Source organism: Leptidea sinapis, chromosome 21 (assembly GCF_905404315.1).
Source record: "Leptidea sinapis chromosome 21, ilLepSina1.1, whole genome shotgun sequence".
Lineage (NCBI taxonomy): Eukaryota > Metazoa > Arthropoda > Insecta > Lepidoptera > Pieridae > Leptidea > Leptidea sinapis.
In genome coordinates this window covers 5,222,364-5,248,755 of record NC_066285.1, presented here as the reverse complement: position 1 = coordinate 5,248,755, position 26,392 = coordinate 5,222,364, and the positions used below count along the sequence as shown (strand labels likewise).

The following is a 26,392-nucleotide window of genomic DNA, read 5'->3' as shown; positions in this document are numbered from 1 at the left end:
TAGATACATTACAATATTAGCTATCGCTTTCACGTTTGCGATTTTTTTGTTTGGATCCAGTTCTAGTGTCTAATAGTAGTAATCTAGTGTCTTCTATGTACGGGTGATAATAATGTACATAAGTATCCATCACTACTCTGAGGTAATGTCTTTCATAGCAGTTGAAATCATGTGTCATCCTAGCAACACGTACCAGGACTTCATATGCAGTTTAGAGGTTCATGCACGATGCAGATCTTAATATTATTAATCAAGTGCTCGTTGTTCGTTGGTGTTCTGAAATTATGGATGAATTTTCTGAAAGATAAACTTCTTAATGTTAAATAATTGTAATAGTTGTAAATCGTTAAATTTTTTATGTATTATAAATTGTCATTTTTGTGTACGATAGCGCAATAAATGAATATTGTATTTAACCACATATATGCTAGTACTTTTATTCTGATAAATAAAGCATTTAGTGCGAAATTATTTCCTAACCATTACAAAATATTTAAAAATGTTAATGTTCAAGTTTTTACTTCTGCCGGCACTCCCGGAGAGCAACTCGTATTTTCTATTATTATTTATTATCTATTTAAAAATTCACTTGCATTACGAACTTGATACATAACGGGAACAAGTTTGGTTGTCAGCAAGAGAAAGCTCCTTGAGTAACGCACAACGTAAAGACAAGTTCAAGATTCCTTAAAATATTGGGTGAATTCATATCTGCCTAGTTGTACTTTTGGACAACTACATAAGATAGACCTATTTACATATTAATTACAGTATATTAATAATATTTATATATAAATACACGCCAGTTACCACCTCAGATATCTTACTGCAATCTACAAACTACGGTCAGACACCATGAGGAGCCTTATTTGTAAGTTACTTTAATTTCTTTTTATTTCTATTTATCACAGGACTCACTTAAATTTGATAGACACCCAATTGAGTATTGATAAAGAGGTCCAAATATAAGGGGTTAATAGAGTACTAAATTGATTTTTGTACTGAATTAAATCATTTTTAGGGACGTGGTTATGTTATACATTTTTGCCATCTCACGGAAAGATCTTTTCAGAAGGAAAGAAGTCAAAAATATATTAATTACACGACTATATTTACGGTGTGTATGCATTGATGCATCTAGTGTACTCAATAACTATTGTTTTTCCGTATTCTTCTAATTTTTTTTACTTACTCGTGTAAGGAGTTCAGTATTTGACGTTTGAGTATATTTGTTGCATCACTTTACATATATTTTAACTGAAATGATACGTAAAAAGATGAAGCCGTAAATGTTTATTTAAAAGAGTGGCAATGGGTTTCTTGCCACTTCTTCTTTTTATTAAAGCGCAACCCTCAAGGCGGTGGATATAAAAAGAAAAGTAACCGTTTTATTCATAAGTATCATCTCTTTGACCTGCATGATAAAGTAATTTTGATTATGAAGATTAATTATTAAAGTTCATATTCTTGAATTCAAAAGATATTATAGCAATTTGAATGCTTTTCTTATATTCTAAAATTATACCAACTTCGCGCCTTGATAAGGCTACTGAAAGCACAAGCGCTGGCAGCTATTTTGATCAACGGATCAGCCTAGCTATAACGCTAGCCAACGCGGAAATGAAAAACGGCCAGTATTCTTGGTATTTTCCACGTAATGAAAGTTTCAATTTTATGTAGTCATAGTATTGTAAATATAGTTATAAGATTTGTTTTGTTTGAATAAAATATTAATCAATTCTAAAGAGATAACAATTATTAATACTATTCATAATTTTGAATTTCAGTCATAACTGTAGCTTTGGCGTGCCTAGCCTCTGTAATGGCTCTCACAGATATCCCTGGATGTAAGGAAGCATGTCCACAAAACGTCGCTGTTGTGTGTGGGAGAGTTGGAAATAAAGTATATGCCTTCAGAAATCGTTGCTAGTAAGAATCAATTTTATTAGTATCTTTTTATTTATTAGTAGTAATGGGGGGCGTATCTATTGCTATATTTTCTCTAATGTATTGCTCTGTTATATTTTAACTACAACATATAATAGTATATAACTTACCGTACATTTACCAGTACTTTGCACAGGATGCCGGCTAGATTATGAGTACCACAACGGCGCCCATTTCTGCCGCAAAGAAGCAGTATGTAAGCATTATTGTGTTTCGGTCTGAAGGGCGCTGTATCTAATGAAATTACTGTGTATATGAGACAGACAATGTTGAAGAAAATATAGTGCTGCTCATAATTTTTATTTGATCAAACCTTCAAAATATAGAAAAATATTTATATATAATAAGTCATACACAGAAACGGCAACAAAATCGTGCACTCGTATTTAAGTTCCTGACGTTCTTTTTAAATCTTTAATGCAATAGCATTAAATTATTATTATTATTATTAATCATAATAATGATTCTTCTTGATTTCATCATTTAATTTTATCTTATTTTATTTTTCAGTTTGCCTTGTTTCCACGCTACATTTGTTGCCAATTGGCCCTGCAAAGTATCTAATGATGCTGAAGTTGGTTCAGTAACTCTATCTGGTGAAGACTCTGGTCAAGACTCTGGTGCTGTCACCACCAACTAAAAGCTTCACAGAACGTAACAAATTATGCCAGAAGGCTTAAAATCAAATTAAAGATTTATATAAAAATGATTGCTGTATTATTAATGTTCTATACTTTGAAACTTATTAGGATCGAGTGACACCCTTCTCTATTTCACAGTTTTTAATTAAATTGTTAATAGGTTTCAAGTTCAAGATTTCGGTTTCAAGTACACGTACCGCACTTAATGCAGATCTGAAAAATGCTTATTTATTGAATGCTCAATTAGAGATTACGTTAATAATTCTGAGTTTATTTCGAAAAAAATTGTGAGTTACTCAGGAGAGCTATGTCAAACTTCAAAGCCAGACCTAGTTAATTTCCCATTAACTGAGAATTACTGACCTTAATTACCTATTGAATTGAAACTTCTTATGCGACTTCCAACATTGATATGCGTTAAACGTTTAACGCTACCATGGAGGGAATATGAAAGCACTGTTGCGTTAAGCGTTAATCGCTTAGTAATATTACTAGTTGCTAGCTAATTAACAAACGTCGTCATGATTTTCTCTCTGGGGGAATGCTGATCAGGACTTCTCGTGTCCTGCAGCAAGTTTCACCAACCGCCCGTGGAGACGGGTGGGTCATTGGGGTGGGAGCGGCTGTTCCCTGCTGTAATCATCTTTATAATTAACAAAAACAAATATTAAGTATCCTAACAATATTGAAACAGATATTTAAAGCGCGTCTTAGAGTACATACTGTATACTGGTGCTAGCATCATCTATCGGCAAACGATGTAGCCACGAACAATGATGATCGCAAGTAGTACTTATTAATTCACAATTAATTTATTTATTGAAGTGAAAAATTCTTTAGCATCGTTGTAATTTTAAAGTAGATAAAACGAAAAAGCAGACAAATAAATTCATAATATTAAAATGGGAGATAGAAAGATAGGAAGGTAAATTGGCGGCAAATCTAAAACTCTTGTAACACGTGAAAAGTAACCTAACGCGAGAAAATTTTTGGTCAATGATTTAATATTACTTTCGTTGTTGGCTTACTCAACAACAAAGCTATGATAGGCTGCGATTAGCATTTCTTAATGATGACCCGCGTGAAGAACGTCCTTTAACAGCGACTACTGAAGATAAGAGAGTGACCTATCGGCAGATACGAGCAAGCCTATGCATTGGTATGAGTCAAGTTCAAAAATATTAAACGAACATTTAGGCGCCAGAAAGTTTTGTACCAGATGGATTACCCATACTTTAACCGACGACCAAAAACACCTTCGCATGGACTGGTGTCGCCAAATATTAGATTAGTTCAACGGCGGTTACTCAAATGCTGTATTTGACATCGTCACAGATGATGAAAGCTGGATATATTGCTAGAAACCCGAAACCAAAAGACAATCAGCTCTGTGGTTGTTTCCTTTCGAGGATCGGCCAACTAAGGTAAAGAAAGGACGACGTCAAGGAAAAAAGATGATTGCCAGTTGCGCTAGAAGAGGGAAGGATAGCTACTGCAGACTGGTATGGCAATCGCTGTTTGCCTGTTGTCTTGGAAAAAATTCGACAGCAGCGCCCTCAAAGCAGGATCCTCCTTCACCACGACAATGCTTCAGCGCACTCCGCAAAACTGCTGTAATTTTTCCGAAATAATTTACAACAAACGTGTTACCTACTGTTAAATTATGGCTAGTAAGCATTCTTCAAGTCGGTATTAAGTGCAGATCATGCACGTAAATCTGAATCTGAAAAAAGGAAGGGTGAAATATGTTGTACCTTGATTATAAAAAGTTTCAAAGCACAGAACATTAATAATACAACAACCATTTCATATAAATGTTTTATTTGATTTTAAGCCTTCAGTCATAATCTGTTACGTTCAGTGTAGCTATTTGATGGTGGTGACAGCATCAGATCCCTCACCAGACTCTTCAGGAGATAGTGTTCCTGAATCAAGTTCGGCATCATTCGTTACTTTACAGGGATAATTTGCAACAAATGTTGCGTGGAAACAAGGCAAACTGAAAAATAAAACAAGATAAAATTTAATAACTAAACAAAGGAGAATCATAAAATATAATAACCGTACCTTTACGCTAGTACAAGATTTCCCGCACTGTATTAATGAAACTAGCTAATTAGGTATATCTTAAGAAAATATAAAATAGTTATTGACGTACAAGAAACAATTAAACTCACAATCACTCAAAAATTGTCGGAAATAAATCTCTGCCTAAGTGTCTTTTAGCCAAAGTTTTCGTACAGTTGTGTTTTGACCGCGCTTTGAATACAATACCACGCAATCACAAAGTGTTCAGTGAAGAACTATCCAAATAACGGCATATCTAAACTTAAAAAAGATGGAGTGTCGCATTTCAGGTAAGTGCCTGTTTATATTTACAAAATTATGTGACTACTTTGACGTTTTTAATCATTTTGCTAAATAATTACATTTCGATTGCATAAACACAAAATACATCGCCGACGAAACGTTCGGTTTTTTATACAATATGATAATCATCATATTGTATACAAAATCGGGATACATGTAACTAGTCCTGCTCTGAAGCTGTCTGTAAAATAGTGTCAGCCTCCTTAAAACCAGCAACTATGTGTTATTTCCAATTTTCTGCAATGTTTTATAGCCTCTGTGAGAATGGCCTTAAAACATATTTCAGCTTACTGAAAACCTCTTCTAGATGTTCTAAGTTCTAGAAAAGTACTAAAAGTGTTTCCTTAAACACGTCTTTATAACAATATTGTTCTTGCATGACTCTTAGATGCGTGTGGAAATTTTCAAGTAAATTAGACGACTTGAAAATCACGTTCAAAAATTTCCTTACACTCACACATACATATATAGAAAGAGTGTAAAATTCACACGCTTTGATTATTAGATAACTAAGTTATTTGCATGCTGTAACAAAAATGCAAGATGTTGATGATACTAATAAATTAATTCTTACTAGCAACGATTGCGGTAGAGAGATATACTTTTCCCAACTCTTCCACACACCGTTGCGATGTTTTGAGGACACCTTGCGATACATTGGCTAACAGGATCGAGAGCCAATACAGAGGATAGGCACGCCACTACTACAGTAATCACTGAAATTAATCATAATGAATAATATTAATAAATGTTATCTGTAGAATTTTTAATTTACATATTATTTTTTTTTAATTTAGGGACGAGACGAGTAGGACGTTAAAATGATGGTATTTAATACGGCCTGGCCATTACAATGCAGCAACGCTCAGGATTTAAGAAAAACACAAAAATTCTGAACGGCAATACAAAAGTGCTCGTCACCTAGACACATAAAATGTTAAGTCTCATTACACCAGTAATTTCAGGCCGAAACACAATAATGCTAACAAATTATTATTAATATTATATTATGTGAAAGCCAAACAAAATATTTGAGATCAATTATGTTTTACGTTACAAAAAATGATTTACTTTTCAGGACAAAATACCAATTTCATACTAATTAGCCCCTAATATTGTACCCACTTTGTCGAAAAACAATTTGGTGTCTCTCAAACTGAAGTGACTCCTAGGCTAATTAGAAAGAAATGAAAGAAACTCACACAATAGAAAATTCATGGTGGATGACTGTAGTTTGAAGATTTTAGTAATATATCTGAAGTGTTAGCTGGCGTATATTTATTTAAATATGTTATCAATATACTTTATTATTATGTAAATAAGCTAATTTATTATGTCGCAGGCAAATGTTGTACTAGGCAAATCCGAATTTACCCAGCATTTTAAGTAATGTTAAATAACAAATTGCTCTTTTCATGTAAGCCTTTAGCAAATTGATGTAATTTCACACTGAAGCTGCTATAAGCATCGCATTAATACATTTTTTTATGTAATTAAGGGCGAGACGAGCAGGACGTTCAGCTGCCCCAGCCCATTGCCGCTCAGGATGATTGAAAAACCCAAAAATTTTGAGCGGCACTACAATTGGGTTTTTGAAAAAAAAAAATTATTGATTTTTTTTATGTATTTTAAAACTTTATTATTAATAATATTGATATTTAATGCAAAAAACTTCAAAAAAATTTTTTTTCAATTAATTATAAACAATTAAAAATTGATGAAATTTAAATAAAAATCACGTGACTATAAACGCGCCATGATTGGTCACCATAGTTGTGACGTCATAATGTTATAGCTATTTAATAACAGTACAGCGTTTACGGCTATTACACGTGTCTAGACAATAATATTAAAAATTTATTGCTGAAATACGAGTTGTTAGTTGGTTTCGATTAGCTATGTGTGATAAAGGATTTATTAAGGCAAAGTCTGATAATATTCCTGATGTTGATATATTTATGATCACCGATTTTTTAAAAAATGACGTTCGGTTTAATTCTGCTGAAGTTCGAGGTGCCAAGGCATCAAGGTAAGTTTGTTAAAAAATATATTATTTTTTATATGATAAATGAAAATATTTAATTATTTATTCTCCATTACATTACATGAAAAGTCAAAAAAAATTCAGGATGTTCAATGCCATGACTGTGCAGCTTCAGCAGGTAATTTATACTCCTATTAAATTTAAGTTTTTTGATGTTGTACTATTTGAATTTGTAAAACTACTAGATGACAAACTTTTCTGAGTATCTTCCAATAAATTTGGATGTAATTTTTGACGCAATGGTTTTATTGGAGATGTTGCAGTACTTATGCTACCAGTTTTAATTGGTGAGCAGGATTCATCGATTCCGATTGATAAAATTTTACATTGAACTGATACGCTACGATACTTAGGACGACTATTTACTTGTACAGCAATAGTACGGTGGTTAATATTAGTTTGTGTTTCAACAGTGACCTTTTGGCCAGGTGTTACATTTGAAGGATCAAAGTCTACTCCAATGTTTTCAACAGTACTGGCTGATACGGCATCAATGTTTGGTTCTGGAGGATTACCAATTTCCATATTTTCTGAAGATTCATTTAAAATTTCTTGAATGATTTGTTGTCTCCGTCGTTTTTTTGCAGCTGGTCTAAGAACCGTTGTAGTGCCTTGTCTTTTACGATTAGGTTGACAGTCAAACTTGTGTGGTACCACATCAATTTTAATCTTTGCTTTACCTCCCATCGTTGTATAATAAATGTAATTTTCCATGTCATCTTTCAACTAAAAAAAAAAAACAGAAATCATAAGAATTATTTATATGTTATTATAACAACAGAAAAACCACCATAACATAAAATTTAAAAAATTTCATACTATAGTCAAATACATAACTTCGAACGTTATAAAATTATAAATATATCAAATTGAATCCCAATCATTAGATAAAGATACATAAATTTATTATTTAAGCACTTTAATTTATCAATAAAAAATTTTTTTAATGCTATGATTTTAAAGGTTATGATTTGGAGTCCAGTTAAAAAAAATTATTTACTGAACTTTACTTAAATATATAATAATTATTTGATTTATATACTTAGATAAATAATAATTAATAAAAATGGTATTAAGAAATACTTACAACGAAATGATCTTCACAACAAAAAAAATTTGATTTTGTTTGGGGATTATCACGGTGCACTGCTTGAAACCATTTATTTCGACGTTTGTCATCTTGGGGAACATTTAAAAACATTTTATCAGGAGTTGCCTTTGTAGTATTCTTACATAATCGACGTCGACATTTTTAATATAAATTTAAATATTTAATAATGACAACAAAATTAAATAGATCAAAACACTGTATTTATTATTTTTCTATCAACTGCAATGAGTGAAAACTAACATTATGACGTCACACGCGCTCGGGTTTGTTCGGGAGTTGTCGGCGTGTCTTCGGTACTGGATTCAAAATTTTTTTTTTATTTTGAAATAACTTTTGAATTATTGCGAAAAAAAAAATAGTTTTGTTATAAAACTAATATATAATCTTTCCATTTATCACAAAAAAAAATTTTTTTCAAAAACCCAATTGCGCTCGTCTGCTTGAGACATAAGATGTTAAGTCTCAATTGCCCAGTAATTTCACTAGCTACGGCGCCCTTCAGTCCGAAACACAGTAATCTTTACACATTACTGCTCCACGGCAGAAAAAGGTGCCGTTGTGGTACCCATAATCTAGCCGGAATCTCATGCCTCGAGGTTAAACTAATCCACGACGAATGCTGTTTCATCTACAGTGCATTTCTCAAGGAAAGTTCTCTGGCGGACAACTCTACTTGTTCCCGTGGTGTTTCAGGAGGCCAACTCTAAAAATCGATACTCGATATATCGTGGCATTAGTCGTGTCGAATCCTACTCTTAGTTACATCGTATTCAATGTCGAATTGATGATTGAACGACCGAAACATATTTCGATATTATCGGTCCTAACCATACTCTTAGTTGAAAATGTCAGCGACGAATATTCGAATTTGACAAATAATCAAACGTCACTTTTACGATAATACCAACGACAGCCTAGAAGGTGTCGTTTCAAGTTTTTGGAGACTGAGCGTTTGGAGACCAAATAAAACAACCGCTTGAGTAGTATGAAGACTGTGAGGAATATGTGGAAGATGATCTCGCTCTAAAACTAATGCTATACCGTATATATGCAGTAAACCGATGTCGCTCATTGATTAAAATTGCATGAATAATGATTGACGCCCCGACGCTTCAGTCGAGTACGCTCGGCCTTGCTGTGCGGTTGTGTAACGCGGAGCATATGACTGATCACGTGAGTGTATCTGCGGTCGTCGAGAGAACGTGACGATGACATGACTACTGGTGATCTGTATGATTCTATGACTTGATGTACAGCATTATGAAATGGTTCTTATCAGAGCTAGTATTACGGTATATAAAATAAAATGTTCTTTTCAGAACGAATCTTTCGGCATACGCTTATTACAGTTGATATGCACGATTAATATTTCTACGATCTTTTCAAGTTAGATATTAACTAAGCCTAAGCTATGTTTTGACTTTTGCCACTTAATAGCGACATAGCACAGATAATATTTCATTTTTCAAGGTTAGTGCATAATTCATCCACTCTAACATCGATAAAAAATCAAAATATTAGTCTATGGTTACTATGTTGTTACGATAAACGATATGGAATACGAACATTTCTTAGAGTTACCGTACAAATTAATATGTGATGTATATTCCAGCCATTGTAAGATACTCTATTTGATTGAAAAGAGTGGCCGTTTAGTATCTTGTATGTTCTTCTCACGAGGTCAACTTTTCCGAATGGTAAATTCAGTAATATAATAGTGACTATTTAAAACCGCTTGGTTTAAGCCTAATTGCCTAATTGAAGTGACGGTCTTGACAGGTGAGCAGGATAGCAATTAGTTAAGTACAGGTTTGACATATCCGCCGCTATTACCAATACCAGGAAACGAATTACTTTTTGAAGTTATTAAAATTCATGTATAAAATACATAATTTCCACCATTTTAATTGTTTTTATGTAGTATCACTATATGAAATTGAAATATGTAAAAAAACCAATATCAATAATATTTTATACTTGTATTTAATTAGAATTTTATATTTGAACGTAGCAATTTTTTATTTTGATTGGTATTGATATTCGATGGTATGTCGGATTGTCCATCGCACAAAACAACGCCGGACCAATTGATGCGAGGTGCCCATCGGAGCGTATTGAGCGTACGAGTATAGAGTATCGATCGTAAGTATCAAATCAAAATCAAATCAAATCAAAATCAATTTATTCACGAAGGTCACGGAAATGACACTTATGAATGTCAAAAAAATAAAATATTTATCTTATTGAATCTATCTTCGTAGGTATTTTATATTAAAACTCAAATCAAGTCTAATTAACAAGGATTTTATTTTCAGGTCAAAGATATGACACTATATATAAATATGTATATGACATAATTTCACATGGGCCACCATCTCGGAAGAGGTTAATATTTAATGAGAAATGTTAAGAAACTCATCGTCACTCCTTTAAATCCACATTATGTTGGAGCTTCAAATTCAAATATTTTTATTCAAAATAGGATGTGATATCTTATATGATACTTATTAAAAGTCAAAAAATACCACTCATTACAAAAAGTATGCCTCAGACCTGAGAAGAACGGTCGCAACAAACCCATTTTGGGACCTACTAATAAACAAGGGCCGAAACGGTTCTGGCACTCGCCGGCCGTTGCCGCCGCCCTCTTTTGGGCAAATTTAGGGACTTCTAATCAAAAAAAAAGTGAGAAATAGTTTTGGCAGTTCTTTCTTGCTGACAACCAAACCAACGACCGATACGCAAGGAAATCTAAAGATGCAAGATCAGGGCTAGATTAGCATGCTCTATACATGCACTGGATTGAGATTGGCACTAGGCCGATAATTACCTTTACATAAGAAATAAGAAAAACTACCAGTAAGCAAAGCATTATCTAAGGTATTTTTTTTTCTGAATCTTATTTGTCAATTTGATGGACAGGGTAGTAATCTATTGTTTCTTTTTTCCCGTGAAACTCGAATTGTCTTAAATATTCATTGCAATAATTTAGAGAGTTCGTTACAGAGTAAAGGACTTGATAAAATAAAATGAATCAAGTGTCACTTGAATTCAGCAAATATTTATATTAATGGCCACAACAACCTTCTACATATTGGAAAAAATAATCCCCTAGTATCATATTTGTTAGACAATAAGCAACTAAAAGCGGTTGATACACAAAAAGACCTAGGAGTGATCATAAGCAATGATCTCAAATGGGATGCACACATTGTGGCTACTGTGAAGAAAGCCAACTAATCCTAATCAGAAAAGCATTCTTCAACATCACCAAGAAAACATTTTTAAAAATCTATAAAACTTTCTTACTCTATCTATAAATCCATATTTTGTTAAGGATATATAATTGTTGAAAAGGGTACAGAGGCGAGCCACTAAGTTGCCTAGGGAACTGAAAAATCTTACATATGAACAAAGACTTACACAGCTTGGACTCAGCACACTCAAAAGCAGGCGAGAAAGAGGTGATCTAATTGAAACATACAAAATACTAAATAATTATTATAATGTCCCAAATTTTGAGAGCATGTTTCCAAGGAAGAGCAATCCTAGACTAAGGGGACATGATATGAAGCTAGAATATCTATTAGCATCATCAAATCCATTAAAACACTTTCTGACCAACAGAGTTGTTCATATATGGAATAGATTACCCAAGGATGTGGTTATATCAAAATCTGTTAATCAGTTTAAGAATAGACTGGACAAACATTTGGATAGAAATGGCAAATGATATAGACGCATCAGCGAAAGCTGCTTAGTCTATTATAAATAATAATAATAACAACTACATCCCAAGTACCCTTAATACCCTGGATTACTAATGCTTATATATAAAGAGCGAGTTATTGATATGGATAGGGCTATGGCACGTTACGATAAGTTGATTGTAAAAAGTAATTGTTAAGAAATTCAGTACGATTTTTTTAACAATTACAGGAATGGTCTGGCGCCGCAATATAGTTAGTCGGCGATGTCTTTCAACTGTCGTTAAGTGTCGAGTTTGAGGCAAAGAGTATACCAACGGGAGGCTCCTTTACACAGGATGCCGGCTAGATTATGGGTAACACAACGGCTATTTCTGCCGTGAAGCAGTAATGAGTAAGAATTACTGTGTTTCGGTCTGAAGCGTGCCGTAGCTAGTGAAATTACTGGGCAAATGAGACTTAACATTAGTTGTAGTCTCATTCAGAATTTTTGGGGTTTTCAAGAATCCTGAGTGGCACTGCATTGTAATAGGTAGGGCGTATCAATTACAATCGGCTGAACTCGCTGCTCGTCTCGTCCCTTAATTTAAAAAAAAAACCTCTGCCATAAAGGCCAGGGAGTCGCTCCCCTTTCATAGCGATTACAAGGACGGTTCGCTGAAGTTACCTAAAGCAGATTCCAACAACGCCTAGAAATGGCAATGTTTCGGACGGGTGACTTGAAAGCTGCTCGCCGATTCAAGGCTTTATTTCCTGTACAGTAAGAACTTTGTAGTAAGAATCTTTTGTGTTGTGTGACAGTTTCTGCCTTAAGTGATGCATTGACCCAGGGAGGCAATCTGCAACCGAACTTGGTATGAAAATATCCATACCCTGCAGAGTATCAGTATATAAGCTACTGTTAGGTAGATATCTCCCGAATTGATACGGGTACCCTCCTGGGGTGAATAACTAACCCTTCCAACAACCCTGTTATAATGAGGAAGAGGGATTTGAGCCGGCTCTCGACACCAGCCTTTGTAAAACATACCGGCTTATATAGTGATGAGTTGTTTGCGACACTGTTATTATAAAAAAGCTAAACATATGTTGAAAACTAGTTTAAGAAAGGTCCTATAAAAATTCTGTGTCTTTTTGTTGTATCTAACATAATCCTACTAATATTATAAATGTGAAAGTTTGTATGTCTGGATGTATGTTTGAACTTCTTTAACGCAAAATCTACTGAATAGATTATTATTAAACTTTACAATAATATAGCTTACACACCAGAATAACAAATAGGCTATAATTTATAAAGCTATAGTGTGAATTATACAAAATATAAAAGAAGTGTGATTGTTACTAATGAATACAACTAGCGCCATCTCTTATCAACTAGCAAGGAAAAGATCAATACAATTTATATGGCAAAACAACGTTTGCCGGGTCAGCTAGTAGATCATATTCGTATGGAAGTTGTATTTTATATGATGACAAATAGATGACAGCTGCCAAAATTGCGTATCTTTAATTGTTCCTGTCCACTTCAGTATATGTCGTGCTTAGCGACATTTTAGTTAAACACAAGCTAAACACTGTTTTGAAATAAAAAAATATAAACTCATTAGACGTCATAATTGTTAAATCACTGACGTTATATAGTCACTGTTTAATGAGACACGTGTCTAAGCCATTTTAAATTATTTTCTTGTAATAACACCGTAAATTTTTAACTCATTTCTTGTGATACGACACCTACAGTATACTAAATTAACAGAATTAGAGTATTAACTTCCTCACGGCGGCCACATTTAAGTAATGTTTCAGCAGCTGTCGTGATCATCAGCTTGAACGGCCGTTATCTGTAATAGCACTGTAAAAGGGTAATTAAATAGCTTTGTTTGTGGCTCACCTCAGTAACTCTTACTGCGGAAGTGAATACCTCCCAACTGTATCACTAACATGATTTTGCGCTAAAGCGGTATTTCGTTTAATAGGCTTCTTAGTATTCTTCAAATCTGCATTAAGTGGAGTGCATATGTAAGTATACAGTATAAAAGGCAGGCATTTATGTTCTCAAAATTGATTCCTTTAGAATTATTTTTGATATCATATCTAATATACTAGATACTACTACCGCTTCGGAAACAAATGGCGCTCTGAGAGAGATGAAACGGCGCAAGAAACTCTCCCAGCATTCATTTTTTGTGCTGTTTTAAATAAAAATATACAATATTGTACAGTCATTTCTATCGCTATAAAATAATCACAATCTAGTCCCAGGCTGTCCGATCATTTAGATATTCAGCTGTGGAGTAATAGGATTTACGACAGAGCCGTTTTTTATAAGACATTTAATTTTATTTATAGATAATGTCTGAACGGACTGTAGTGGCTGGGACTTTATTATAGAAGTGTATACATTATATATACATTAATCCATAGGTTATGAACAATTTAATTGCAAATTCTCTAAAAGAGAAGTAAGTAAGGCAGTATATCTTAAGTAAAAGTGATGTTGCACCTTGAACCTTAAAGTTACATAATATAAGACATTAAATAATACAACAACATATTTAATATAAATCTTTTATTTGATTTTCAGCCTTCAGGCATAATCTGTTAAGTCGAGTGTTACTATTGGTTGGTGTTGACAGAACCAGAGTTTTCACCGGATAGTGTTACTGAATTAACATCAGCATCATTAGTTACTTTGCAGGGCCAATTGGCGACAAATGTAGCGTGGAAACAAGGCAAACTGAAAAAAAAAAATATATTAAATGATGAAACCATAAGAATCACAAAGGCTGATAGCCGTAGGTACTTTAACACGAGTGCAAAATTAGGTGCACTGCCTGTGGTCGGCTTATAATATATTTCTTATAAAAATGTTATAAATATTTCTTATAAAAAATACCGACTTTAAACAATATATTATTTCGACATTTTGAAGTTCGGTCTAAATAATAATAATGATTTATAAAACTTAAATAAAATTTTGTGCTAATTTTGGTTTTTGGTAAATATTATTCACTTACTTCAAAAAACTGCACTGAAATGTTGTATTATCTCTAATATATAAAATTCTCGTTTCATGGAATTTTGAGTGCATATTGGGTAGGTCTGAGAATCGGACAACATCTATTTTTCATCCCCCTTAATGTTAAGGGTGGTTCACACGATTTATTTTTTTATTTTTTTGACATTTTTTTTTAATTTGTTTGATTATGAGACAGTAATGTAAAAATTACATACAACTTCAAATTTTCACCTTTATACGATCAACAGCTACTTTTGCATTGCGATTTTAATATCGGCAATACAACGTTAAGAATTCGAAGAAATCCTGTCCGAAAGCAAAAGATCTTATCTCGGGAGATGAAGATAGCACCTAGAACCATGTCGCGTATTTTGAAAGATGACTTAGGACTTGCGGCCTATAAAAGACGAACTGGTCATTTCGTAACTTATAATTTAAAAAGGAATAGGGTGGTAGAATCAAAAAAAGTGCTGAAGCAAATTCTTTATGGATGAGATTTTTTTTACAATTGAGCAAAATTACATTTTAACAAATGAAATGACCGTTTTTTTACTCAAAGCTCTAAGGAAGCTTCCCAATTAGTTAGAGTGCAACATGGGCACTAACCGAATTTAGTGCTGTTTTGGTGGGGTATTAGCTATAAAGGAGTGACCGAGCCTTACTTTTGTGAAAAAGATATCAAAACATCGGCACAAGTGTATTAACATACCATTCGCAAGAAGGTAGTGAAGCCCCTTAACAACTCCATGTTCAATAACCAAGAATGACCCTTCCAGCAAGACTCGGCGACGGGTCATAAAGGTCATTAAATTGTTTAATTTTTATGTATTAAACTAACACACTTTAAAAGTAATAAATGTTATTTGCAATATATTTTTTTTTACTTTGTTTCAGTATTTATGGCAAGACTAGATATGTAAGGTACTCAGTTCACTAAGATATTTGCATAATGCAGCAAAATTGCAAGTTATGTCAGATGTTGATAATAATAATAAAATTGTTTCTTACTAGCAACGATTCCGGTAGGCAGATACAGTTTTTCCAACTCTTCCACAAACAATAGCGATGTTTTGAGGACACGCCGCGATACATGCGTTCACATTCGATTGTCCGACGGCCAGCGAGGCTAGGCAAGTCAATACTACAGTTATCACTGAAATGAATAATATTAATAATTGTTATCTCTTTAGAATATACGAAGAGTATCCTCATTACTAGTATTTCATTAAATTTAAGAACATGAAATTTAGAAGTTCATCTTTTTACTCGTGTAAAATCTACAAATATCAAATGTACGAAGTTTATGATAATTTGGCCTTTTCTCAATTCGTACCAAAGAATGGCAGTTGATGAACGTCCGATTATCAGACGAATAAATAATAAGTGATGTCTGATATTTGTTAATATTCTCCCACTAATACGTACGGTGAACAATTCAAATTATGGCCCAAAATCTAGGGCGAATATTTATTGAGGATCCACAAAACAGCACACACAATATTACTTAAAATTATATGAAAGCTAGCAGAACCGACGGACGTTGTTCTGTAACGATTAAATAACATACTGTTTTTATGAATTTGTCACCAATATTTCATAACATCACTACATAGTATAAAACAAAGGCGCTTTCTCCGTCTCTATATCCCTATGTATGCTTAAATCTTTAAAACTAGATAGAGTGATTGAAGTGAAAGGTTTATATGTATAAAAACATCCATTAAATAGTAGAGAAATACTGTTATTTTTGAGGTTTCTAATGTGATGTCGTAAATAATTACATTTTCTCCGCTAACATTGCAAACGCAGGCTGAACCCTACGAGATTTATCAAAATAATGTACTAAGTATTGTACACATTGAAAAGGTGTACTGAAAACTCCGCCATGGTATATGTCTATCTCTTATGGATATCCCACTATAACATTTTTTTGTCATTTACGAAGCGATTTTAACCAAAACAGCATTAATCCTTATTTTATTAAATACCTTAAATACATTGTTACATTAATATAGATCTATATGGCCCTTTACAGCATATGATTTAAATGAATATGTTCAAAGATATTACAGTTTAAAAAATTGCGTTTTCGGCGGTTCCGGCCGGCCGGGTCGGCAGGAGCGAGCCTATAAAAAGCGCGTCGGAGGCCGCGGTTCTCCCTATAGCACTTTGTCAAAACTACTGGATCGATTTTAATCATTTTTTCAGTGAATGACATAGGCTATATATTTTACACCCGTGCGAAGCCGGAGCGGGCCGCTAGTCATACATAATTTCGCAAAAAATGCTCCCTGTTCTGAATTAGTTTATTATTAGTTAATTAGTTAAATTGTTTCACAGCAAAATTGTCAAATCAGGCGTCAATAAATGATCATTTCTATATGAAAGTATGTCCATACAAAACAAATATTGTAAATAAAAAAATGGGTACCAAATCGAAATAAAAACTATCCTTCCCTTAAGTAGGACTAAACTGCACTCCATGAAGTAAGTAATTAAAATCCGTTCATCAATTTAGTAATTCACTGGAAATGATTAAGAGTTCAAGTGGCGTAATTTGTTCTATCTGGAAGATGAACGCTGGTTACGATAGTAATGAGCATCAGGGTGAACTGCGACCAATATGTGACAGTCACTTTATATATTATGTAGTTTATCGTTATATTCATGTCTTCATTTTATTTGGTTGTTGATTGTAATGTTATTATATAACCATGTTCGTTGCAAATAAATTCCTATATTTCTTTCTTCTTTTCTTCATGAACTTCTAGTGAGATGGTAAAAATAAACAAATAATGTGGGTAGACCAAATTTATATTTTACGTCAAAAGAAAAAAAACGTTCGAATTTTCAATACAAAACCGCAATTTCGTACTTTAGTATATTGTTCGCTTTGTCGAAGCAGGAGTTAAGACAGATTGTAACTCTCTCTGACTTGGTAAAACTTGCTAAAAGACACAATACACAATTTAGTTTCATTGAAAATTAAGTGAGTGAAGATTTGCTTATGGATAATATAAAAAAAATAACAAACAAACAACTGACTTCAAAAACATTATTTAATAACAATATATCTAATATAGTGCATATATAATATAAAGTATAAAAATAATTGCGTATTTTTATACAACCTAATTAACTAATCTAATTCTAGTTACGATTATTGTCATATTTGGAATCGGTGTCCTTCCGCCGCGACTCACTTTCGCCTCTCGCCTCCTCACAACTCAAGCACATCTCATCTATAACTATGTATGTAGTTACAAACCTATCTTGGATGACACCTACTCCAAAAATTACAATAATCGAAACTAGAATTTATAATTACGATTATTCGTAATTACTTAGGTTGTATAAAAATACGCAATTATTTTTATACGTTTTAGTGCATATTATATCTATTGTTTTGTAATAGTGTTTTTGAAGTCGGTTGTTTTTTGTTAATTTTTTTTTATTTTATGGGTTTTAGTAAATTTGAAGTACACTAACTAACAATTCAATCATGGATTCCGTAATCAGAACCTAACCAAACTATCTTTGAAGTATATCCTTTCAAATAAAAAAAGAATTATCGAAATCGATTGGCGCGATATTGAGTTATTCGTAAATTTATCATCCACTTTGCTACACGTATGTATAGCAAATTTAAGACTTTTATGGTTTTATCATGGATGCCAATGTCAGATCTGGACCAAATTACAATGGGACCACACGAAAAGCACCAGCATTCAAATAAAAGAACTATCAAATTCGGTTCACCTAGTCGATAGTTTTGAGGTAACAAACATAAAAGGCATAAAAAAGAACATACCGACGAATTGAGAACCTCCTCCTTTTTTGAAGTAAGTAGGTTAAAAAGAAATGAAAGTAACTTACATAATAGAACCTTCATGGTGTCTGAACGTAGTTTGTAGATTGGAAGTAAGATATCTGAAGTGATAGCTGGCGTGTATTTATATATAAATGTTATCAATATACTTTATTAATATGTAAATAAGTGAACTTCTTACGTACTAGTCCAAATGTACAAATAGGCAGACACGAATCTACCTAGTTTTTAAGAAAAGTTAAATTTTTTTTAATGTAAGCCTTTACCTGATTTATGTGGTTTTACTCGAGGTTAAATTGATGGTTAAACCGAGATTAATGGTGTTCATATACACTGCATTTATGAAGGAATTTGTTCCAGTGAACAACCGAACTTGTTACCATGGAATTTCAGGTTTCATTTACGTTCTTGCCCTGTGCTTCCCCGGGGCGTATAAAGAATAATAATAATAAATAATATTGGAAAACGGTTTTGCAGTGATATTAAAATGGGTGGACTCTGATCCCGAAACTAGTTATAACTGTATCTTCGGGGTCCGTGATTCCTCGACAAATGACAATGATCAATGAAATAATTAATAATAAATAGAAATAAAATGTGTGTGTGTGTGTTTGTTTGGCGTTTAATACTTAGTGAGTAGACTTTCCGTTTCTAAATATGATAATTGTTTAAGATAAGCGGTGGTTTTCTTTTTTACCTCGAAATTGCTTAGTGTGTAGATAAAACTCTTCTCATGAATCTTATTGTATAGCTTAGAGGAGAGAGCATCATATTGACGTTTCACGAAGGCCGTTTTACATTTTATTATGGAACATATTTGGGTGCGGCATCGTCCAAGAACAGTTACGTTGAGGGGTAGGGTCGCATGTTTTCTTAATATACTCCGAAGAAAATATAGTTGCCGGACCGTTAAAACTTGGCATTCTGAGTAAAGTAGGTTGGTAGAATATTGGATAGGTTTGTAAAGCATTATCTTTAGGATACCTCTTTGAGCCCTTTCTAGACTTAACATAATTGTTACGCGGGCTCCACCCCAAACAGGGATACAATAGGTCAATAGTGATTGGCATAGGGCAAGGTATACAGTTTTCACCGTATTAGGATCAGTCACGTGTCGTAACGTCTTAAATATGTATATTAATTTCCGCAGCCTCACTTTTAACGCTTCTATTTGTGTATGCCATTTTAGTTTAGAGTCTATGTTGATGCCGAGGTACTTTACGCTAGAGACAATATTGAGAGAGGGGCAGTTACAGGTGGGTGTTATTGAATGACAAGTATGTATGATGATATTTGAGTTTTCAAGTGGAACCGAGGAAGCAGATGTTAAGGGAAAAGGAAGAATTTGTGATTTTCGGATATTTAATGTGAGTAAATTAGTTGCAAGCCAGTCAGCCACGATGTTAACCACTTGTTGGGCGTGCTGTTGGGCACTACTCCAGTCATTACCATGCACAACGAGTGCAGTGTCATCTGCATAGGCATATATACTGCAGTATGGTATGTTTAGTTTGCACAGATCGTTGACATACAGCTGGAAAAGTGTAGGTCCCAGAATACTGCCCTGCGGGACACCGTAGTCAATTAACTCCGTGTCACTGATATGCTTGTCTATTTTCACACTCTGTTTCCGATTCAAAAGATAACTCTGGAAAATTAACAAAGCCTGACTTCGAATTCCATAACGCTCTAACTTAGTGATTAAGGTCGGAATGGATACCGTGTCAAAGGCTTTGAAGAGATCTAGGAAGATGGCAAAACATTTTAATTTATCATCAAGTTTACTCACTACATTACTAATAAGATTTGTGGTCGCAACTTCTGAAGATATACCGGTTCTGAACCCGAATTCATTTTTAGCTATTATGTCATATTTATTTAGAAATTTAACAAGGTGGTTGTTCAATATTCTTTCCAGGACCTTCGACAGGACTGGTAGAACCGAAATCGGCCTATAATTAGATACGTCCCCTTTATCCCCTTGTTTATAAATGGGACTGAATAAGGCTCTTTTCATTACCTCGGGAAACACACCCGTAGAGATGGAAATGTTGCAGATATGTGTGATCGGAGGTATTAGGCCTTTTTTGGTCGGTTTCATTACTAAGGGTGTAATGCGGTCCCAACCCGAAGCAGAGTCGTCTCGTAGTCCACAAATTATACGTTCAACTTCATCAGTACCAATTAAAGGAGAACAAGGGAGTTGGGTTGAGTGGAGTTTGTCAATGACTCTATTATTGTGTTATTAGGAACAATCTTAGCTGCTAGATTTTTAGATAAACTCACAAAGGGCTTATAAACTGCATTAACTGCAATATGAGGATCATCGTGTACAGTAAGGAGAGCCTGTGAGGACTCTGGTTTCCGAGTTGAACATTGCTTTTGGATTTTTATGTGCTTTCATGAACTCATTTTTTTTAAATTCACATTTCAGTTTATGCAACCGGTTACTGAGAAAATTACGGTATCTTTTATAAGTTGTGTCAAGAATGTGATTGGTAGGGTTTTGATATAATTTTTTATGTAATTTGTATCGTACATCATACATCGGAGTAGACCTGGAGTTATCCAGGGCTTTATGTTATGGCTTTTTCGAGAAGTGACTTTTATAGTTGTAAAAAGGGTCATAGTGTTGGTAATTATAGAAGTTAGTCGTTTAGCTGCCAAATCTGCGTCCATAGTAGACATGACAGAGGAGAAATCGGTTTTATCGAGTGCCTTCCGAACACCTTCTTAGTCTACGCTAGTTCTAGTCCTGTTGGAATTATCACCATGATGTAATTGATCACGGTCGATACATAGAATAATAGGAAGATGATCCGTAACAGGGGAATCAAAGACTACAAGACAAAGGGAATATAGCTTTAGAAGTGAGGTTCGATTTCAGAAGCATGTGGTCTAAGCAATTGTTTATTCTAGTAGGGAATGTGTGGGCTAGTAACAAACCTAGAGCAGCCGTAGATGTCAGGTAGTAATCCGAACATCAACATCATCTTAATGTCTATATTTATATCCCCCATTAAGGTAATATTTCGAAACGTATCTAAGCTGGAGACTACAGTTGTAAGAGAATTTATGAAGTTGTCTATATTGGAATATGATGGGGAGCGATAGATACCGATAAACGCAAGATCTTTTCCAATTGGGAAGAAGGATATGGGAGTTACAGGCCCAAGGGTATCGTAAGAGGCGACTAAGGGTTTTTTAGAAGTGGGAGAGCCAGCACATTCCGGCCAGACTCGACCGGCGGGAAGTAGCGGCCAAGTGTTTTAGGTTTAGGTTTTATTTTTTTTGGTTTTTTTTTCCACCATTTTTCGCATAGGTTAGTGTCGAGGACCGGAAGCTAAAACAACAGGATTATGAAAGCGGTGCAAAAAATATACTATCACAGGAGGGTACCGACTCTACCAGTACCGGAGAAACTCTCCCCTGAGCATTCTCGTTCGGGCTACCCCTCGTATTCTGCGGAGGGACTGTACCTCGCATGGCCGAGGCCAAACGAGGCAGTAACCAGTACAGCATCCCGCTCCACACTTAATGTTGACTTTTGCAACATCAGGGGAATCCACATCAATTTAAACAGCATCCACGGCAGAAGTGTGCTTGAAGACAATGTAAGCACACTTTTCTCCTTAGTCTTATGTCAACTGTATTTCAATTACCAAGTCTAAGTGTGCTATAAAAATGTGCTCAAATAATAGGTTATCGACGCAAAAAAAAGATGGTGTGACTTACCGCCGGAAAGTTTATTTTACTTATATAAGATGTCCTGGCAAAAAGTGTGAATAATTTAGTAAAACAAATATATTTTCATGAAATATGTTACAATTATTGACAAGTATTCACATCCCTTTCTCTCCCGCTTGTCAGAAGGAGACAGATAAAAGGACGTCATCAGCAAACAGCAAGAAATGATAACTATAGAGTCGCTCTTTTCTTTAAGGTCCCGTGTCTAGTAACTAGTAGCAGTGAATTTGTCATTTTATATTTTGTGTCCAGAAAGTTACAATGTGAACAAACTAGTGTTATTTACATGTTATCAAAGACATATCATTACCTAGCAATAATTGATATTTATTTATACCGCAAATCTGTAAAAGCTTATCTTTTTCAGCTTTTCCGTACACGGATTTTCCGGTAAAAGAAAAATGACGCCAGTTGGTAGCAAGAGAGAGTATTGAAGAATTTTACAAACCAAATAAGTCATTTGCTTGATTCATTTCCTTAAGGCTGATTTATATCTATGTACTAAAGGATTTAAGTGTTTAAAAATTCATACTCAAAATTGAAATATCTTTCGAAAACCAATATAGTCAAATTTACGCAAACACAAAAGTCCAATTTAGCCACATTTATAATTTGACAAAAGCTGTCATACGTTGATGTTGATGTACATACATTATATATGTCAAAAAGATGGAACCCTGGAAAAGATGTCTACTCATAAAGACATATTTGAACAAATGAAATTTATTTCAGAGAACTTAATTGTAATAACCAGTTTACCGAATTGTTTCATGTAGATAAAACTATTTTATTTGAGTGGTTGTTTCTCCCATTATAGGTTACCTTCTTAACTTATAAGATCCAAATTCATTTAGAGCGTTATGACGTTCATACGTAAAAACCTCCGACTAAACATATCTTGATCTGAAAATAAGAACGGACTGACAAACGTTAAACTTATAGCAACCCTTCAGACTTCAAAAAAGGAAGAGGTTCTCAATTCATCGGTATGTTTTTTATGTTTGGTTAGGTTAAGTAATAATCGTAACAAGATTAGACTACTTAGATTAAATAATTAGATTGTATAAAAATACGAAATTGTTGAATACTTTTTAGTGAATATTATATCTACTGTTTTGGAATAGTGTGGTTTAAGTCGGTTGTTGTTTGTTAAAATTTTTTTTCGTCAGTTTAAAAAAAATACCAAACTGCTACTCCACTGATGTCAACTCAGGTACTGTACAAATCAGGTTCTAAATTCAAAATACGCAGCTAAACTAAAAAAATATTATCATTGCTGTCTATTGACCAATAATATTTTAAACAATTGAAGTAAACGTAGAAATATATAGATATGGCAGTTGAAGTTCATTATGGTGTCATTTAAGGCATGTGCCATATTTCGGCTATGTTTTTGTATGACGTGAATTATCTACATAGGCTGCACTAAAAGTATCGGGAATGGAATATTTCCACTGTTCCTGTCATATTAAAATCTTTTAAAATGAAAAATACTTGTTTTTAAAAATCGAATACCATTTATTTATTTAAAAAAAGATTCTCGGTCTTGTCACAATTCTTGTCGCTTGGTCGTCCAAAAACTGCAGTCACCAAAGAAAACGTTGATGATTGAGGAAGATCGACATGTGACATACCGCGAAATTCAGGCAACTTTAGACATTGGCATGAGTCAAATACAAATAATCTTGCATGAACAATTAGGTGTAAAAAAGTTGTTTTCCCGATGGATACCGCATTTGCTCTGTGAAGAGCAAAAAACGGGTCGCGTTACTTGGTGCGTCAGAACTCTCGAAAGATTCCACGCAGATCCTCAAATGCTCTATACAACATCGTATCAGGTGACGAATCCTGGATATACGCTTACGAACGCGAAACAAAAAACGAGTCACGAGTTTGGGTGTTCGAAAATGAGTTAAAGGCAACAAAAATTGTTCGTTCACGGAGTGTTGCAAAAAAAATGGTGGCCACGAATGGTATGCTAGCATTTGTTTGCCACAGGTCGTTTCTGAACTCCGTAAAGAGAACTGCAACCGCCGCATCATCCTCCATCACGATAATGCGAGTTCTCACACCGCGCACAGAACAAAAGAGTTTTAAGAGCAAGAAAACATAGAATTATTAGACCATCCGCCGTACAGCCCCGACCTAAGCCCTAATGATATCTATACTTTCCCTAAAATAAAGAATAAATTGCGTGATCAGAGATTTTCATCATCTGAAGAAGCTGTGGACGCCTACAAAACGGCCATTTTGGAGACCCCAACTTCCGAATGGAATGGTTGCTTCAATGATTGGTTCCATCGTATGGAAAAATGTATCAAATCTCGCGGAGAATACTTCGAAAAGCAATAAATACATTTTTAAATAGTAATGTTGTGTCACTTCCTTGATTCCCGAAATTTTCAGTACCGCCCTGGTATATGTATAGAACGTCATTGGTTGTGGATGATAGTTTCAATTTGATAGACGATGTTACTACGATAACAATTAGTTAAATACATGATAGACTTGTCTGCTGACATTACCGTTACATGAAGGAATCGATTTACTTTTTGTAGATGATTATTAAATAATCATGTATTGATAACACAATTAATTATTTCCAACCTGTATGTTGTTATCACAATATGTAATCAAACAAGGTAAAAAATTAATATCAATACTATATTATATTTCAATTTTGAACAAAAGATATAATACCCTATTTTGCATATCTATTTATTTTATCGAGTTTGCACACCAGGTGCAGGCTCGCCGACCCGGGGCGCAGGTCCCACGCATCATCGTTGTTCGGTTCAATCGTCAGATTTGGGGAAAATGGGAAAATTTGGGTTCAGGCAACGATCCACTAAGGATGCCGTTGTGGCAGCTGTACGGAAGCATTTTAGTAATTCTTTGTTAGTCTAAGTGAGATGTTCATTCATATAAATGATTATTCTTTCACCTCCCATTCCGAGCGACCTGCTTATAATATTACGGATATGGACATGGATGGCATGCTTACTCCATAAACGTTCATTTAAAATAAGTTTAATAGAGAAAACATTTACCTGCAGAATCGAGCGGTGGCATTTTGGAATATTATAAGAGACTCTATCTAGACGTAAAAATTATGTAAGCTATGTACTTCTATTTGCTGATATTTGCAAAATCGAAAATTCAACTGCAAATTAAAGGAAACTAATGTACTCTTCTTTATAACCAAGTATATCACTTGTAATATTAGTAAAGTGTATGTTAGTCTGTACAAACTTACCAAAGCTCCATATTAAATTTGATTTTTTTAATATTAGGCGTGATGGCTTTGAATTAAACGTGATTTGCCATAAGAAATTCAGTTCTCTTACGTCCATTTGTAAGAAATAATAAATTAATTGTTTCACATATATTTTAACAATAAAATAACTCCGACCGAAACATCTTTATAAACGATATTAAATTTTTTACATCCTCTTTGATGATAATTGCAGTTTGCATTCTGTTTGCAAGATTTGGTATTGTTGAGAATAAAATTTGCCCACATTGCAATTCAAATGAACTATGGACCACCTTATTTTCGACTGCCAAACATTATTTATTTATTTATTCACATGGTAAGTGATGCCTCAATTATAGGCAAAAATGACATGTTATTCAATTAAATTAAATTAAGCCACAAAATAAAATAAGAACTATAATATATTATATATCTACGAATACAATCTTAATATAAATTTACACAAAATATTATCGAAAAATAACGATTGAGGTCATCCCTCCCTTGAAAGAACCGTTTTAATATATCTTTTAAATTTATGTAAGTTGTGGTCAAATATGTTGACTTCATCGTGATGACTATTATATTCCCTGGTAATTCTATTCAAGGGAGAGAAATAGCCTAAATTAGATCCTGCATAATTACAGAGAAATGGATTATATTTCTTACACACTCGCGGTTGAGTTTTTGGAACAAGTGAGGTTTAGTTTCGACATAA

At 33.9% G+C, this 26,392-nt stretch overlaps 3 long non-coding RNA genes across 3 annotated transcripts; 1 reads left to right on the top strand and 2 right to left on the bottom strand.

Annotated features, from left to right (window-relative positions):
• Window positions 1-742: 742 nt before the first annotated feature.
• On the top strand, window positions 743-2,656 carry LOC126970432 (uncharacterized). The gene is made up of 3 exons (XR_007730641.1): window positions 743-871; window positions 1,788-1,929; window positions 2,458-2,656. It is a non-coding gene; the product is annotated as an uncharacterized LOC126970432 (long non-coding RNA).
• A 1,736-nt stretch (window positions 2,657-4,392) lies between these two features.
• On the bottom strand, window positions 4,393-6,307 carry LOC126970436 (uncharacterized). The gene is made up of 3 exons (XR_007730645.1): window positions 6,161-6,307; window positions 5,533-5,674; window positions 4,393-4,587 (listed from the first exon to the last, which is right to left on the bottom strand). It is a non-coding gene; the product is annotated as an uncharacterized LOC126970436 (long non-coding RNA).
• An 8,068-nt stretch (window positions 6,308-14,375) lies between these two features.
• Window positions 14,376-18,824, bottom strand: LOC126970430 (uncharacterized). Its single transcript, XR_007730639.1, has 3 exons — window positions 18,719-18,824; window positions 15,851-15,995; window positions 14,376-14,560 (listed from the first exon to the last, which is right to left on the bottom strand). It is a non-coding gene; the product is annotated as an uncharacterized LOC126970430 (long non-coding RNA).
• Between the last annotated feature and the right edge of the window lie 7,568 nt (window positions 18,825-26,392).